This window comes from Polypterus senegalus, chromosome 3 (genome assembly GCF_016835505.1).
Source record: "Polypterus senegalus isolate Bchr_013 chromosome 3, ASM1683550v1, whole genome shotgun sequence".
NCBI lineage: Eukaryota > Metazoa > Chordata > Cladistia > Polypteriformes > Polypteridae > Polypterus > Polypterus senegalus.
This window is the reverse complement of record NC_053156.1, coordinates 48361556-48379558: the sequence shown is the minus strand read 5'-3', so window position 1 is coordinate 48379558 and position 18003 is coordinate 48361556. Positions and strand designations below refer to the sequence as shown.

Below are 18003 nucleotides of genomic sequence, written 5' to 3'. Positions count from 1 at the left end.
CCTGAAATCAATAAGCATCTCTTTTGTCTTATCGACATTTACAGACAGATTATTTTTACTACTTCATCGTCAACCTCCTCTTTGTAGGATGTATTATCATCGTTGCTGATGAAGCCTACTATAGTTGTATCATCCACAAACCTGATGATGACATTGAACTCAGACGTGGCGGTGCAGTCATGGGTGAGCAGCATAAACAATAGTGGGCTCAGCATGCAGCCCAGGGGGGCGCCTGTGCTCAATCTGATGGTGTTTGATGTTCTGCTGCTAATGCGTACTGGCTGTGGCCTCTCTATTAAAAAGTCTAGAGTGTTAAGGACCAGCAGAGAGAGTTTCCTGAACCAACTGCAGGGGAATAATCGTGTTGAATGCTGAATTGAAATCAACAAACAGCATTCTGACACACATATCCCTGTTATTCAGGTGAGAGAGTACAGTATGCAAAGTATAAGAGATGGCATTATCAGTGGGGCATTTTGGACGGTAAGCAAACTGCAGTGAGGTGGGGAGAATGGAGTTGATGTGTCTTTTTGCCAACCACTCGAAGCACTTCATCACAATAGGAGTCAGTGCTGCAGGGTTGTAGTCATTAAGGAACCATTGACTTCTTTGACACAGGAATAATAGTAGTCTTTTTGAAGGTTGTGGTTTCCCACAACCAGGCTTAGAGAGATGTTAGGACATGATGTGAGGACATCAGCCAAGTGGGTCAGCACAGTCTGTAAGCACACACACCCAAGAATGTTGTCTGGTCTTGAAGCTTTCACTGGATTGACTCTGGAAAGCACCCTCCTTACATCATCAGGGACCAGACAGAGTGCCTCTACCTCAGGGGTGGGCGTGGACTTATATGCCACTTATATGTGTTATTTTGAGCTTCGAAACATGCGTAGGAGTTATTAAGAACATCAGGGAGGCAAATATCATATCGGTGCTGTGGGCTTGTGGTGAGACTTTATAATCCATTAAGGCCAGGACGCCCTGTCACATACACCTAGGATCTTTTGAGTCACAGTCATACACATGCACACACCAACACTCATCAGACCAGTTAATAGAAGAGTCAATGAAATTCAGCCATTTATCTCAATACAAGAATGTTTAGGAGTGTATGAATTGGCCCTGTGTCCAATGATACTGGGGAAGAATGGAAAAGCGGATGGAATAATAACTAGAAAGAACATACATGCAACAAAGTTTTGAATCATTAACAATTGCTGCTTCAGTCTCAAAGTCCTGGGCTTTCCCTTGTAAAAATTAGTAAGAAGGGTTAGAAAAAAATCATTGTTTGCTGAAGAACTGTCACCATGCACTGAAAAAATAAGAAACATCTGTCTTTTAATTAAATCTAGTTCATTGAAAGAAAAACAAAGCCTTCATCGAGAATTAAATATTTTTAATAAAAAAACGTGTGCCACAATTGTTGGCACCCCTGCATTTAATACTTTGTACAACCTCCCTTTGCCAATATAACTGCCCGGAGTCTTCTCTTGTAACCTTGAATACAGAGCATGGCATCTGAGACCATTCTTCTTTGCATAATCTCTCCAAATCATCTAGGGCAGCATTTCCCAAACTATGGGCCGCGAGCGAATATTGAGTGGGCCCTGAAACATAAGACGATATTCCGACCGATCGGGCTAACAGCCGGACGTCTTTTGTTTTTGTGACATTCTTTATCGTGTTGTGTTGTGTTCGTTAGCGTACGCCCTTATAATCTTTTTAAAAACAATCATTAACGTTTGAATATAATAATGGAAAAGTGGTTAAAACGGATAGCAAAAACAACGTCACCGCCACCAGTTGATTGTGATGAAAAGACAGAAGATGTTCTTATAAATGACAAAAGTGGCACTGAGGCTGACTTTCAAGCTCCCTCAACGAGTTTGCATGAATCGAAACGACGGAAAGTTGTAAGAAAATCTATGACCCTGAATATCTAAAACTAGGATTCACTTGGAATCATGATACGATAGATCCGCGTCCTCAATGCGTGATTTGCTACGAAATATTAGCGAATGAAAGTATGCGCCCAAGTAAGTTGACCCGTCATATAGAAACAAAGCATTCCCATTTTACGAATAAGCCAGTAGATTTTTTTCAAAGAAAATTGTTGGGTATGAAATCTTCAAAAAATATTGTTTCACATTTCATTAATATTAATGAAAATGCTGTATATGCCTCGTACCTCATTAGCTTAAGGATCGCCAGAGCAGGAAAGCCTCATACCATTGGCAAAGATTTAGTGTTACCATCCATTAAAGATGCTGTTGGAGCAATGTTTGGAGAAAAAGAAGTAAAGGAAATCGAGCGCATACCACTGTCCAATAATACTGTTGCACGACGAATCGACAAAATGGCTGAATGGGCAGAGGAAGAATTAATCCAGAGGGTAGTTTGTAGTAAATATTATACGCTACAACTAGATGAGTCTACTGACGTGCAAGGCCTATCTCAACTACTTGTTTTTGTGCGTTATATATGGCAAAACGACGCGCATGAAGATATCTTGTTCTGCAAGCCAATTAGTCGTGGAACGGCCGAGGAAATTTTCAATGCAATTGATTCCTATATAAAAGAGAAAGGTTTACAGTGGAAGATCTGTTTCGGTATATGCACTGACGGTGCACGGGCTATGTGCGGGAAAAATAGCAGTGTTGTTACAAGAGTTCTTAAACAAAGCCCCTGTGCTTTGTGGACACACTGTAGCCTTCACAGAGAAGCACTGGTTTCAAAAGCATTACCTAATGATTTCAAAACAGTACTAAATACAGCTGTGAAAATTGTAAATTATATTAAAACAAAACCCTTACAAGCACGTTTATTTCAAAAGCTGTGTGAAGAAATGGGTAGTCTTCATACATCTCTTCTTCTGCATACGGAGGTACGTTGGTTATCCAGGGGGAAAGTACTGACACGATTAGTGGAATTACGCAATGAAGTTACAATTTACTTGGAAGGAAAAACTGAATATATTGAATCTCTACTGGACAAAGAATTCATTCTCAAGCTCACATACTTGGCGGATATTTTTTCAAAATTAAACGAACTCAATTTGTATTTGCAAGGTTCAAACGAATCAGACATTTTTGCAGTTCACGATAGAATTCGAGCGTTTATGAAAAAGCTTATGTTGTGGAAAAGTTGTATTGAGGATGGCAAGTATGATTGTTTTGAAACTCTTGAAACTTTTATTATAGAAAACCAAGTGCAGCCAAAGACAAACGTACTGTCTGCAATTTCCACTCATTTATCATTGTTAAAAAATAACTTTGATGCCTATTTCGGGGAAGAGATGAAAAAGCTTGACTCGTTGAATTGGATTTGTAACCCATTTCAAGACCGCCTACCAAGTAGTATGTCAACAAAAGCAAGTGAAGAACTCATTGATTCATCAGAAGATACATCACTGAAAAATAGTTTCAATCGTAAGCAGTTAACGAAATTCTGGCTCTCAGTTGCTGGGAACTATCCTTGCCTGTTTGATGAAGCTATAAAAGTCCTCCTCCCCTTCAGTACCTCATATCTATGTGAGGCAGGATTTTCGGCTATGATCAGCATTAAAGCTAAATACCGAAATAAATTGGACGTATGAAACTCACTGCGATTAAAAGTAACTAAAATTGAAGCTGATGCTAAAGCTGTAATGACAAAAAATAGGAAACAAATACACCCTTCTCATTGAAATAACAGTCCCTGTAGGTATTTAAGTAATAAAAAATTGTAACTTAAAGTTGTTTTTTTCTTATTTGAAAAGTCCTTCATTCATATTGGTGACGCTTAAATTTCCATAGTGACTGTTTGTGTGCTAAAGTACAATATATGTTGTCTGTGATGATAACAAATTAATGTCAAATGAAAAAAATACTTTAAACAAAATAAACAGCCTGAACAAATAAGACACCATTAAGTTGTTCCACGACTCGCTACTAGGGAATCTGAGCGTTACCAATATTTTATGCCCCCTTTTTAAGACGGCTAAGAGGTGGGTCCCAAATATGGCAGTTTTTGTTAGGTGGGTAGGAGCCCAGTCAACTTTGGAAACCACTGATCTAGGGTCCTAGGCCCTCTCCTGTGTACTTTCCTCTTCAGCTCACTCCATGGGTTTTCAATAGGGTTCAGGTCAGGGGACTGAGATGGGCATGGTAGAACTTTGATTTTGTGGTCAGTTAACCATTGCAGGGCTGATTTGGACATGTGTTTTGGATCATTATCCTGCTGGAAGATCCAATGACGACCCAGTTTTAGTTTCCTGGAAGAGGCAGCCAGGTTTTGATTTCAAATATCCTGATATTTCATGTACAGAAAAGCCAAGCAAAATGACACCTTTTATTGGCTAACTAAAAAGATTACGATATGCAAACTTTCGAGGTAACTCAGGCCCCTTCTTCAAAAGCTTGCATATTGTAATCTTTTTAGTTAATAATAAAATATTTTTGGCTTTTCTACATTCATAATGGCTAACACGGTACAACACCCTAGTACTACTTATATTTCATGGAATTCATGATGCCGTGTACCCTAACGATGTTTCCAGGGTCTTCAGAGGAAAAACAGCCCCACAACATCACAGAACCTCCACCATATTTCACAGTTGCGACAAGATTCTTTTCATTATAGCATCCTTCTTTTCACACCAAACCCATTTTGCATGTTTACTGACAAAAAGTTAGACTTTTGTTTCATCAGACCATAGAACAAAATTCCAGTCAAAGTCAAACGTTTTACAAACTCCAGGCGCTTACGTTTATGGATAACTGACAGAAAAGGCTTCTTTCTGGCATACCTTCCAAATAATCTGTTGGCATGGAGATGCCGTCTGATGATGGTTCTGGAGACTTGATTACCCCGGGATTTTACTTTCTCTTGCAATTCTCCAACATCATTAATGCCTCTCTTACCACGCCTCTCACTGTAGATGGGGGTAAAATAATCTTGGGTCCTCTTCCAGGTAAGTTTGTCACAGTTCCAGTTGATGACTACATTTTTATTATTGCCCTGTATTATTGAACTGTAGAAATGGGCATAATCAAGCGAGTAGCTATTTTTTTATAACTAATCCCTGAGTTATAAAGGGCAACACACTTCTCCCTCATTTGGACTGAGTGTTCTCTTTTCTTTGCCATTATGATGGCTGGCTAAGGAAATTTGGTTCTGTGTCTCCTCACATTTGTAACCCAATTAATCAGGAAGTCATTGATTTTAGCTGGAAAGTTTCTATACACTCCAATCAACTTAACAATGTCCAATTTAAAAGGGAAACATGCTTCAGTTACATAGTTTCACATTAATTTCCAAGGGTGCCAACAATAGTGGCACATGTGCTTTTGTTAAAAATACAGTATTTATTTCTTGATGAGGGTTTTGTTTTTCTTTGAATAAACCTGTTTCAATTAAAAGTCTGATTCCTCTCATTTTTTCAGTGAAAGGTGAAAGATCTTCAGCAAACATTTATTTTTTTCTAACCCTTCTTACTATTTTTTACAAAGGGTGCCAATAATAGTGGAGGGTACTGTATATAGTGGGGGTCACAAACTTGAACAAAAGAGGAGGAGTTGAGTCCAGGTTTCCAAGAAAATCAGCATTATTGTTGTGAAGACAGGAACACTCTCAAAACATTTATTCAACCGGAAGCTATCACTTAAGCACAGTCAGCATACAAGTAGTGACAATGACGTCATCCAGCATTCGCTCCCTTCTAAGATTAAAAGATCAGATAGCCTTTCTGCAAAAGAGTGAAGACAGAAAGTGAGACATGTCAACGGCTAGTTTTAAATATTCTCCGCATCACCAATAGGTGACAGACACGTTAAATGGTAAGCCTGCAAACTTGTAGTTGAAGCTGCAGTGGGCAACCAGTTCCTGACAGTTTTACCGCACATCGCACTTGGGGGTTGTCGAGCAAATTTAGAGGAATGTCGGGGTCTCAAAATTCTCTCTTTGTAAATATATAATTTAATTAAACTCTTATATCAAATTAATTTATATAGTAAATTAAATTCTTATAATTGATAGGTCAGCAACCTAATCATTTGTGGGTAGAAACTGTCCCTGAATCTACTGGTGCAATAGCCAGCCAATTGCCCAGTACCATTTGCCAGAAGGAATGAGTAAGAAAATGGGCTGTGCAAGATGACTGAGGTCTTTAATTATACTGTTTGCCTTTATGTTCTCATGTGTTTTCCCCTTACATCTCTGATTTGTACATTTTATGTCAATCAGTTTAAATGGATTTAGTTAACAAATTCATGAATTTACTCCTTGATGGACTGGCATCCTATACAAGACAGTTCCCAACAACAAAATAATAGAGATGACATGAGGGCACATGTTGATGTATACAGCAAACTGTAAAGGAAGAATTAAACTAAAATACAGTTAAACCTCTTGTTTCATGTCGGTTACAATGTTATGATTGCAATTGAATTTCCTGATGATGACTTTCAGTTGATTTCAGACTTCAGACATTGCTAATGTAAATCTAGATAACAGAGCAAACTAGGCTCCAGATGTCTGATTTCTGTAACAGTTTTTACTCCTGCCAAGGGATTTCTGTTTTGCTTTAGTTTCCTGACGATGCTATCTTGTAGTAATTCCATTACTAGATTAATTTGTTATGTTCTGCTCTAGGACCAAGGTAAGTTATAATGACAGATGACAGATTTTATTTATTGTTCAATGCTATCTTGCTCTAATACCAGTCCTAGTGTCAGAAGTTGTGTCACAGTACATATATGACAGCGGATTTCTGGCTGGAAAATACATCGGTGAAGGAACACAAAGGAAGTCCAGGAGATCTGCTTGGCCTGATGAACCCTATAGTTAATAACCAATACTCATAAGAGAGCCAAGGATGGACCTAAAGATGAACTCTTTGTAGAATTTAAATGCCTGCTGTAGAAGAAATAATTTTACACAATATGTGTATAAACAGAGCCAACAAAGTGACAGGTAAAAAGAAACAAGCAAAGGATAAAGTAAGTAAGCTGGTAAGTAATCTCCACAGTTCATGAGGGATCTCAACTCAAAATAATATAGGCCATATGGGGTGGTGATAAGTTTTTTTGTTTTGTTTTGCTTTTCTCTGAATAATTCATACTCTGCCTTCACTCTCCCTTTTTTGACATGTTTAAATTTAATTAATTAATTAATTTAATTAAAGTAATTAAATTACTTTAATTCTAGTTGTCTGGGTAATCTATGATTTTAAGTTACAGCATCAAATAAAATCATGAGCCTTTTACTTCTTTTTTATTCATTTTCTGAACACAATTCCTCCAGTTCCGGGCTGTAGGGATTCAAAGCCTACCCTGCAGTAGGAGGAAACCCAAAACTATACCTGTCACAATTATTATTATAATTACTTGATCACAATTATTTTATCTGACTGCAATCTTTCTACATAATTATTTGAATTCATGACTTTAAACTCAATGCAAAGGAATTTTTTATTATAAATTGAATGTGAAGTATTAGAATCATTTTGATCAGATTAAGGGAAATACTTACAGGATAACACAATGTTATCACAATGACACATTGAGCGTAAGTGCACTAACACACTAACAGCGCCAACATTTCAGAATAGGCTAGGCCTGGCTTTGTCACAAGACTCGTATATTTAATATTGTTGCTATTACTATTAACTAGGGCTGGAAATCAATTTAAAAAATTGACTAATTAATTGCATAAATGTATGTAATTAATTGTGATTAACCACATCTAACAATAAAACTCAATTATAAAATGAATATATAAATCATGAAGTAAATACACACTGAAGGAACACAATGGAATTTAAAAAAAGGCATAGTTTAAACTTAAACAATGACTTAAACCTGAACTTGGATTTGAATTCCTTCCTAAAAGGCAAGCTGAAAAGAAGGCAATGTATTAATTATCATTACACATGGTACAGAGACATGTTAAAGTAAAAATGAAACGATCGAAACAACTGTTGACTTTGAATACATTGCTGAAGACTTATTTAATTGAAAGAATAAGCATCATAATTATACTCTACCCAAGTGTTTTTCAACTGGTGTGCTGTGGAAATAACAGTGTAGTGCCCCTAGGTTCTGTCCTGAGAGAAACATGCTCCCCAGGTGGTCAAGACCTGTTTCAGGAGGACAGTACTACCTGGAGAAGTCAAAATAAAAGCTGCTCATTATCATTAGGTAAGTCAGAACTGTAAGCAGGCTGGCAGACTGGCAAGTTAAATTATTTCATAGAATTTTATCATTATATTAGGTAAGTCAGCACTTTAAGCAGGCTGGGAGACTGGCAAGTTAAATACAGAGGTACTAGAGACTTATTTTGGTTTTAGTGTCACTCAAAGATAACTTATTTAGCACTTATGTGATATGACATTGATTTGATCTTCTTACAGAAACATGCAATTAAGAAAAAAGGGCATAAATTTTACCTTTGCAACTTTTCTCTAGCATTGCACCAGAACTGCCACAAATCCACCCTCCCCATACCCTTATCTTCCATTCCCTTGCATCTATGTCACTATGTATAAATCAAGAAAACAAACACATGTGGCGTATCATTGTGAACCCCGTAATACAGAAAGGTAAACCTTTAAATGAAAATTTTGTTTCATAAAATTTTTAAAGGTAGAATAAAAAGATGATACTGAATAAGTATGTAATTCTTTAGGCACACATTTAATTTATTTGTATAACTGTTTTGTAATGTTTAAAAAAAATACAAAAAAATGACACCCTAATCAAAGCTCTGCCTTAGGCATTTTCCTGTTGCCAGCACCTGCATATGAGAATATTTATAAAAGCATTAAACAGGCCACATTAATAACAAAAATTTACATGTTAACTTTCTGAGGCCTACAATTGAATAAACAATACCAGCTCAAATGGAGCATGAAAGTTTTTTGTTGTTGTGTCCTGTTTTAATGCATTTTTCTTCACTATAATAATGATCCATTTACAAATGGTTGCTTTGTGACAATAACTTGACTGCCTACATTTTGATGATTTTCACATGTTCTTCCCGTATATGAATCTGTAATTGAATCTCCCCTCAATTAAGTTATTCCTTAAATGCCTGTGTAGCCTTCCTTTACATAGGTCACTTACTTCCTGGCATTTTATGTAATGGGAGGTGAGTACACGTGTGCAGAAATTAGGAATTGGTGTATTTTGCAAAAGTAAATCTTATCTTGCCTTACAAATTTAACCCCAGACTACTACTCAAATTGTTTTTTGTTTTAATTATTTTTAAATAAAAACAAAAAAACAACAACTATAATCAAATACATGTCACAGGCTGTGACAGAGACCCCCGCGCATCTGCTATGCTGCTCCTTCTTCCAGCACTGGGGGATAGAATATTTTCAGAAGGTAAAAACAGGAGAAAGAGAAAAACATCCTACTAACAGGAAAATGAATGCTGCACATTTGATTCCCAAAACTTAAACATGCAAATTTTGCAAAAAAATTATCTTCTCAATTGTATTGTACTATATTCCAGCCATGTACGTTATCAGATGTAGAAATTAGCACCTGCTCATCTTACCAGCTTTAATGGAAGTTGGAAACTTAAGCCTGTTGAGTTGATGACTCTTTAAGATCAAACAAATCAATGACCTTAGCTTGTAATAGTTAAGTTACAGTGGCAAAAAAATTACATGACAAATTGTTAACCACAATTATTTTTAAGACAATTCATCATGAACAAAATACTGATTGTGACAGGCCTGCCCTAAAACGAATACATCTCCATCAAAGACTATGCTCATTCACACCTACTCTCACTTACAAAATTCTTTATTACTTCATTATTATGTTTAAATTTCTGATTCCAGGCAATGGACAGCAAGGGATAGAGCTGGATCTCAGATGTCCAGGAGAACTATACTGAAAAAGCAATGATAACAAGCATTGGGGAGTACTGTAAGTTAACCAAGTTTTAATGATTTAATGTTGGACCCAAAGTCATTACAGTTAAATCAGTTAAGAGGAAGAAATGTGCTCATTGTGTCTGGTCTAAGTGTGGACTCTTGCAACATAATTTTATACCATCACTCACATGTCAATACTTATTGTAGGAAGCCAACTGAAAAAAGAATTGTATCAGTCCAACTGATAGGAGTGTTAAAGATCGAAAACAGTATTTTTGCATACAGTGGTGTGAAAAACTATTTGCCCCCTTCCTGATTTCTTATTCTTTTGCATGTTTGTCACACAAAATGTTTCTGATCATCAAACACATTTAACCATTAGTCAAATATAACACAAGTAAACACAAAATGCAGTTTTTAAATGATGGTTTTATTATTTAGGAGAAAAAATCCAAACCTACATGGCCCTGTGTGAAAAAGTAATTGCCCCCTTGTTAAAAAATAACCTAACTGTGGTGTATCACACCTGAGTTCAATTTCCGTAGTCACCCCCAGGCCTGATTACTGCCACACCTGTTTCAATCAAGAAATCACTTAAATAGGAGCTGCCTGACACAGAGAAGTAGACCAAAGGCACCTCAAAAGCTAGACATCATGCCAAGATCCAAAGAAATTCAGGAACAAATGAGAACAGAAGTAATTGAGATATATCAGTCTGGTAAAGGTTATAAAGCCATTTCTAAAGCTTTGGGACTCCAGCGAACCACAGTGTGAGCCATTATCCACAAATGGCAAAAACATGGAACAGTGGTGAACCTTCCCAGGAGTGGCCGGCCGACCAAAATTACCCCAAGAGCACAGAAATGACTCATCCGAGAGGTCACAAAAGACCCCAGGACAACGTCTAAAGAACTGCAGGCCTCACTTGCCTCAATTAAGGTCAGTGTTCACGACTCCACCATAAGAAAGAGACTGGGCAAAAATGGCCTTCATGGCAGATTTCCAAGACGCAAACCACTGTTAAGCAAAAAGAACATTAGGGCTCGTCTCAATTTTGCTAAGAAACACCTCAATGATTGCCAAGACTTTTGGGAAAATACCTTGTGGACTGATGAGACAAAAGTTGAACTTTTTGGAAGGCAAATGTCCCGTTACATCTGGCGAAAAAGGAACATAGCATTTCAGAAAAAGAACATCATACCAACAGTAAAATATGGTGGTGGTAGTGTGATGGTCTGGTGTTGTTTTGCTGCTTCAGGACCTGGAAGGCTTGCTGTGATAGATGGAACCATGAATTCTACTGTCTACCAAAAAATCCTGAAGGAGAATGTCCGGCCATCTGTTCGTCAACTCAAGCTGAAGCGATCTTGGGTGCTGCAACAGGACAATGACCCAAAATACACCAGCAAATCCACCTCTGAATGGCTGAAGAAAAACAAAATGAAGACTTTGGAGTGGCCTAGTCAAAGTCCTGACCTGAATCCAATTGAGATGCTATGGCATGACCTTAAAAAGGCGGTTCATGCTAGAAAACCCTCAAATAAAGCTGAATTACAACAATTCTGCAAAGATGAGTGGGCCAAAATTCCTCCAGAGCGCTGTAAAAGACTCATTGCAAGTTATCGCAAATGCTTGATTGCAGTTATTGCTGCTAAGGGTGGCCCAACCAGTTATTAGGTTCAGGGGGCAATTACTTTTTCACACAGGGCCATGTAGGTTTGGATTTTTTTTTTCCTTCTAAATAATAAAAACCATCATTTAAAAACTGCATTTTGTGTTTACTTGTGTTATATTTGACTAATGGTTAAATGTGTTTGATGATCAGAAACATTTTGTGTGACAAACATGCAAAAGAATAAGAAATCAGGAAGGGGGCAAATAGTTTTTCACACCACTGTATAAATAGCTAGGTAGTGTCAAACTATGCAGGATTTCATAGGTAATAGAAAGATGTTTTAATTTCAACCAATGTACAATTTGATGTGAAACAGCTTTATGACATAAATATCATTGTTAAGAGTCAAGAAGACATCAATCTGCAGTGGTGTTGGAAATATCAGGCAATGCAGTTATGTTTAATTAGGGTTTTGTGTTGTAATATTATATTCTTACATATTTTGCAAGTGCATAGTCATGCTGCTCATTGTGAAAGTTGTCACATAAAGTAAACAGTCATTTCATGATTAAATGATTGACTGAAGTCTATATTTAATCTATGAGATGACCCTTCACCTTTAGTTGTTACGTGAAAGAATTTCAACAAGGTGTTTCTGTGTAAGCACCATGAGATTCTCAGATAATCAGTAGATGAGAGAAAGGGCCATCTTCAGGAACTTGTTCTGATGTGTAAGCAGTGAGGCCTTAATTAGATTTCCAAAAATGTTGTCAAAGTTCTGGCAAGAAATATTAAATAAAGAATGGAAGACAATGTCCTCTAGGAAGTAAATTTTGGAAATGATTTAGGGATTCATGTGGATACAATATTCTCATCCATAGTTAATTTGCAAGTGCTATTAAAATGGAAGCAAAAAATGGTGATGCATTAACAAGGTTATTAAATGAAATAAATAACTTTATGTGTCCACTCTGTGCACACTTCCAGTCACCAAGTTAAAAAAAAAAAAGATAGCAGCACTAAGATCTATGCAAACAAGCACAATCAGGCACATCTGTAGATGAAAAGGAGTAGCCCCAACTGCATAAGGCTAATGGAAATCATCCTCATCAGTCTTAAACAGAGAAGCTATCCAAGGACTTCATGCATGTCTTCAAAATGTCAAAATGATTGCAAACAATTTCTTCAAATACATTTTCTCTATGATACTTGTGCAAATGAAAGACCAGTGTACCCCATTTTTTGACACCCATTGCATGCCCAACCTACCTGAAAAGGGTCTCTCTCTGAATTGCTTTTCCCAAGATTTCTCTATCAGGGTATTTTTGGGAGCTTTTTTCTTATCTTCTTAGGGAGTTTAGGCTGGGGGGCTGTCAAAAAACCTGGCCAGTTAAATCCCATTGTGGCACTTCCTATGTTATTTTGGGTTATGGAAGAAATAAATTGTTGTTGTTGTTGTTTTCAAGACAAAAACTATTACTTAATATAAAGGGTCTTGGATGGTCAGAAAAACAATATTGTGATGGTGTTAAAGAAGCTGGATACAATGGCAGCTTTTAAAAAGATGTCAGAGGGATTAAACCACTAAAATGTTGACTAAGTGTTGATATGTTCTTTTTGTGATATTTCTAAAATGAACAGTTGCTCAGTTGAAAAATATTGTTTGAAAACTTTCTTAAATTCCTTACAAGTATCCTTTATGTCTTGACAACAATATCATTGCTTTCCACAAATAACAAAAAAGACACAAAAAGTCATATATCTCAATAACAATGGATATGAGAACATCGTGGAAGGCAATCTGGCATCATAGTTAACACTGATGTCCCTCAGGTTCAAATCTGTATTGAGTGTGCATGTTCTCTCTTTGGGATATATTGATCGTCTGATTTTCCTCTAATATCTCATAAAGTTGAATCACATTATTATTAGCCTAAGTGTTGAAATTTTGTCCCAATATCCACACCCTTGGAGTAGATCCAAGGGGATGTACTTCAAATGTCCATGTGAGTTCTTTGAGTAATACAAAACATAATGATACAGTATTCTTATCATACTTTCCCCTTATGCTTCATTGGATACAGATATACTCTCTCTCAAATAAGGGGCAGCTTTATTTGGTTTAAGCTTGATTATTTTCACTGCAGCTGTTTAGCTGAGACAGACCTTCTGCTCAACAGTGACCTGGCAGGAGGTCTGCATTGACTGGAGGAATTATTGTTGCCTTGCATACCAGCTTCCGGCCCTCTTGCCACCCTTGGCAAAGCCTGTCACAGCTAGCGTATGAAAAAGGTCAGTGGTCACCATACAGCTTTGCATTCAAATGGTAAAAAAAGATAAAAAAGCAAATCTTAGTGAAGAAATTGTGCCAAACTGGAGCCTCCTAGGGAACATTAAACTGGCACATCAACTGTATATAGTCCAGTCCTTCAAAGCTGACTTCTTAAATGAAAGATGTTTCAGTTTTATTACGTGTTAGCTGAACAAGTCAGGGCTGAGTTAAACAGACCTACTTTTATGCCACTACTTTAATGATCCAAACAGTACACCAACTGCTGGTCTTGGTAAGTGTCTGACAGAATACAGTGGGGAACTGTAATGCCTGTGCTGCTCACATTCCCCTTCCAGAATACATTTTAATTTTAATTTAAAGCTGTTGCTAAGCATTGCATTATTTTCAAAACTCAACTGTGGCCTTGAATTCGTAGAACATCTGCAGTCGCTCGATAACACAGCAGCCCTCTGAAATTCAAAATATATATTTTTTTGTCTGCAAAGCATTCACGGCTTCAAAAACCTGCATCACATCTTCAAAACCTTGGGGTGTAAAGGAGTGAAAACAGATAAGAAAGTCAAGTCCAGCACCAGGGCTGAACAAGTTTTAAGCCTGGGATCTGACATCTGCCTGGGCATGTTTTGCCAGGGGATAGGCATCTGCCATTGTTGTGCAAGTGTTCTTTTCAAACACGTGCACTGCTGCAGGACCTGGAGTACCTAAGAAAGAGGTCAACTTATTTTTAAAGTCTGTTGAGCCTAAAGTAATTTTCACTTACATAAAACAAATGTCGGAAACTACAACAATATTGTTTTACAGTTTCAGACAACAAAACATTTTTTTTTTTGTGTGAAGTGCCTGATGGAGCACAATGGTGCAGTAATTAGCACTGCTCGTTCAGGCTCCAAAGCCAATGTTTAGAGCAGGAACCATATCACTTTTCATGTATATTTTTCATGTTCACGCTATTTCTACTTGGGTTTGGGTCTACTTGTTGTGCCCTTCAGGTCAACTGGCAGCTGTTAATTGGTCTAAATTTGACTGGCATGCTCTCTACATTCATGTCTTATCTTTTGCCCAATACTGCCATCCAAGTATCCTACATTACTTGAGCCTATAGGAAGACAATGAGCTTAGACAATGGATGAAGTAAATCAAGAGGCAAAAAATGTGTTCTGAGGACTGTTTTATTCAAACTGTACTGTAACTATTACTGTAAATACAAAAGTGAAGGTAATTTGAAAATTACGTAGTAAGTTCAATGGATAGCAGCTGACGCAGTACAACACGTTTAGGATAATTTATGGGTAGTAAGAACACACACAGTGCACTTTGCCATCTCTTTAGGTCAAGGTCAAATGAACATGGACACTCCACTGTGGGATTACACCATGTTGAACAATGTACTATAGTTTCTTTGAGCAGGGGGAGTTAAACCTGCTGAAATTCACAGAAAGATGTTGGCTTCTGCAGATCAGTAAGCTGTCTTGCGCAAACTTTACAGTACCCTAAGTTATCATGCACTACGGCATGTACAGATACTGTACATAGGTGCTATCCTAATACCTGTATGCAGCAACATCGGAAAAACACAATCCATCAGTCTTCTCAGATGAAGGCATTTACTATGTTAATGTGACATTGTGTGATGCAGATGGTCAAACAGATCAAGCTTTGGTGGTTACACTTGCTCTTCCCACTTTAAACATTTCCGTTCATTCATAAAGTCTTCACGGAGTCATGCTGTTCTCACTTCAATATTGAGCCAACATCCTTTGGTGAATTTCAGCAGATTTCAAGCCCTCTGCCCAAAGAAATCCTACTATAGCACATTGTTCAACAATGGTGCAATCCCGCAGCAGGGTGTCCATTTTCATAAGCCAAAATGAGCTGTACTGCATCAACTTCTGTTTGTTGTGGTTACAAAATAATTTTCAGTTCTCCTTTACTTTTGATTTACCCTCATACATTTGGCAGACACACCTTCTGTTCATGTCTGAAACAAATAAAAAAAGTTATAAATTCTAGGGTAACATACTAAGCACTCATTTGCTTTATGGTAATATATTAATAGAATATACATAAAAAGGAATTTGTTCTTTATATTGCAAGTCACATTCAATATTTCTATTATTGTGCAGAACTAAACTGTATGCCACCGTCCTAGTAAATATTGTACATAGTAATTAGGTAACTTGTGCAATGTCATTGAAATTCTTATTTTTGTAAGTATAAGGCTGAGCACAAAAGGCCTTATGAGTCTATATTTTGTATATTGATTGTGTTTTTTTCTTGATCTGACAGCAAACATTTTTGGAAAAAGTATGTTTTTCTAGGTGTTACTGTCTCACTGCTCTAGTGTTTGAAGTCTAAATCCCATCCCATGCACTATCAATTTACAGTTTGCACATCCTCCTCTTGTTTGCATTTTTTTCTCAGGTTCTTCCACTTTTCCCTCACGTGTCAAGACATGGGTGTTAAATTAATTGGAAAGTCGACCTTAGCCAAATATATAAAGGTACCCTGCAATGGAATGACCTTGTCTTGTAACCAGTGCTTTCAGGATTGGCATTAGCTCCTTCCAAACTTGAACTGCATAAGCACCTTAGAAAACAGATATTTTTCTAATTCAGACACTCACATGTGTCGCGTACAGTGCACATTCCATTCAGAATTCTATAGCTCACTGACTTTGCAAAACAGAGTTTTGGGATTTTGTCACTAAAGCTAATGCCATAGATAGCTTGTATTTATCTAGTGCAAGCTCTCAGTTTTCCCTACAGAAATAAGTTTGTAAAAATAAAAAAATTAAACTTCTGCACCTTTATTCTGACAGATTAGGACATGTGCTTTAGTTCAGGAAAGAGCTTAGATGTGTTTTGTACACAAATCCTAGTACTGCAATGCCTTTATTCATGCAATGAATAAAAGTGCTCATTGTTCACCGGAAGTGGTTTCATTAACACATTATACAGATGCAGCATAACATCTTTTTTTATTTAACAGTTTTTAAAATATATACATGCATATATTTATATTATTTTCAAATGTCTGCGAATTGATACAGATTCTTCATGTCAGAAATCCATCCATTATCCAACCCGCTACATCCTAACTACAGGGTCACGGGGGTCTGCTGGAGCCAAATCCAGCCAACACAGGGCGCAAAGCAGGAAACAAACCCCAGGCAGGGCGCCAGCCCACCACAGGGCTCACATACATACATCCATACACCAAGCACACACTAGGGACAATTTACAATTGCCGATGCAAATAACCTGCATGTCTTTGGCCTGTGGGAGGAAACCGGAGTACCCAGAGGAAACCCACACAGACACAGGGAGAACATGCAAACTCCACGCAGGGAGGACCCGAGAAGTGAACCCGGGTCTCCTAACTGCGAGGCAGCAGTGCTACCCACTGCAACACCATGCCCGTCATTTCAAAAATTTACCTACTATATCCGAATCTAATAAATTTTTTTATTTTTATTTATTTTGTTTATTGACATATATGAATATAACAGTACCTGAAAAATCAAATATAGCCAGATTGACCATCATCTGTCCATCTGAAAACTAATCCTTCAGATACCTGAGGGACTCCACTGATCACTTCAAGCCTATACAAAGACAATGGAGTGCTGTAGCATTAGTATGTATACTTAGTGCCTCCTAAAGCCAAAGCAGGAGATGTGCATCCCCTGAAAAGATTTTTTATATGTAATCACAAATAATATTGAATGCTGCTTGTCCTTATTGGGTACTAAGGAGGATCTAATGAGTCATGACATGTACAAAGGTTCTAAACCTCCTGCAACAGAGCCTTTCTATTTCACCAAAAATACTATATATTTAAGCCTGTCTGAGGACCATTATCTAATCATAGCAAGAACAAACATTTACCAAACCCCAACCAACTTCAACTTCTCACTGCATAAAACATACACAAATTTGAAGGCGTCTTTTATCATACATTTTTCCAATCAGTAATTTCTCTTGCAAAATTGTACGTCCAACATTACAAGCACTTCGCTTTTGTTAAGTATATTAACATATTCTTATTTATTACCACATAGTGCAATGGCAACTTGTATGTTGGACAGACATACCCGTGAGAACTTTACTGTATTCTGTTACTGTGACAATATTATTACCATTGCTACTACAGTACTATTACTCCTATCAACCATGTAAACAGTTAATATATTAATATATATCAATATTTTGAACTGCCAAACCACACAGA

General features: G+C 37.2%; 1 protein-coding gene and 1 pseudogene across 1 annotated transcript in view; one reads left to right on the top strand and one right to left on the bottom strand.

Moving 5' to 3' along the window:
* Positions 1-18003, bottom strand: part of LOC120525117 (neuronal tyrosine-phosphorylated phosphoinositide-3-kinase adapter 1) — a 249298-nt gene that overhangs the window by 215139 nt on the left and 16156 nt on the right. The window lies entirely within an intron of this gene.
* LOC120526477 lies at positions 1755-3685 on the top strand (annotated as a pseudogene).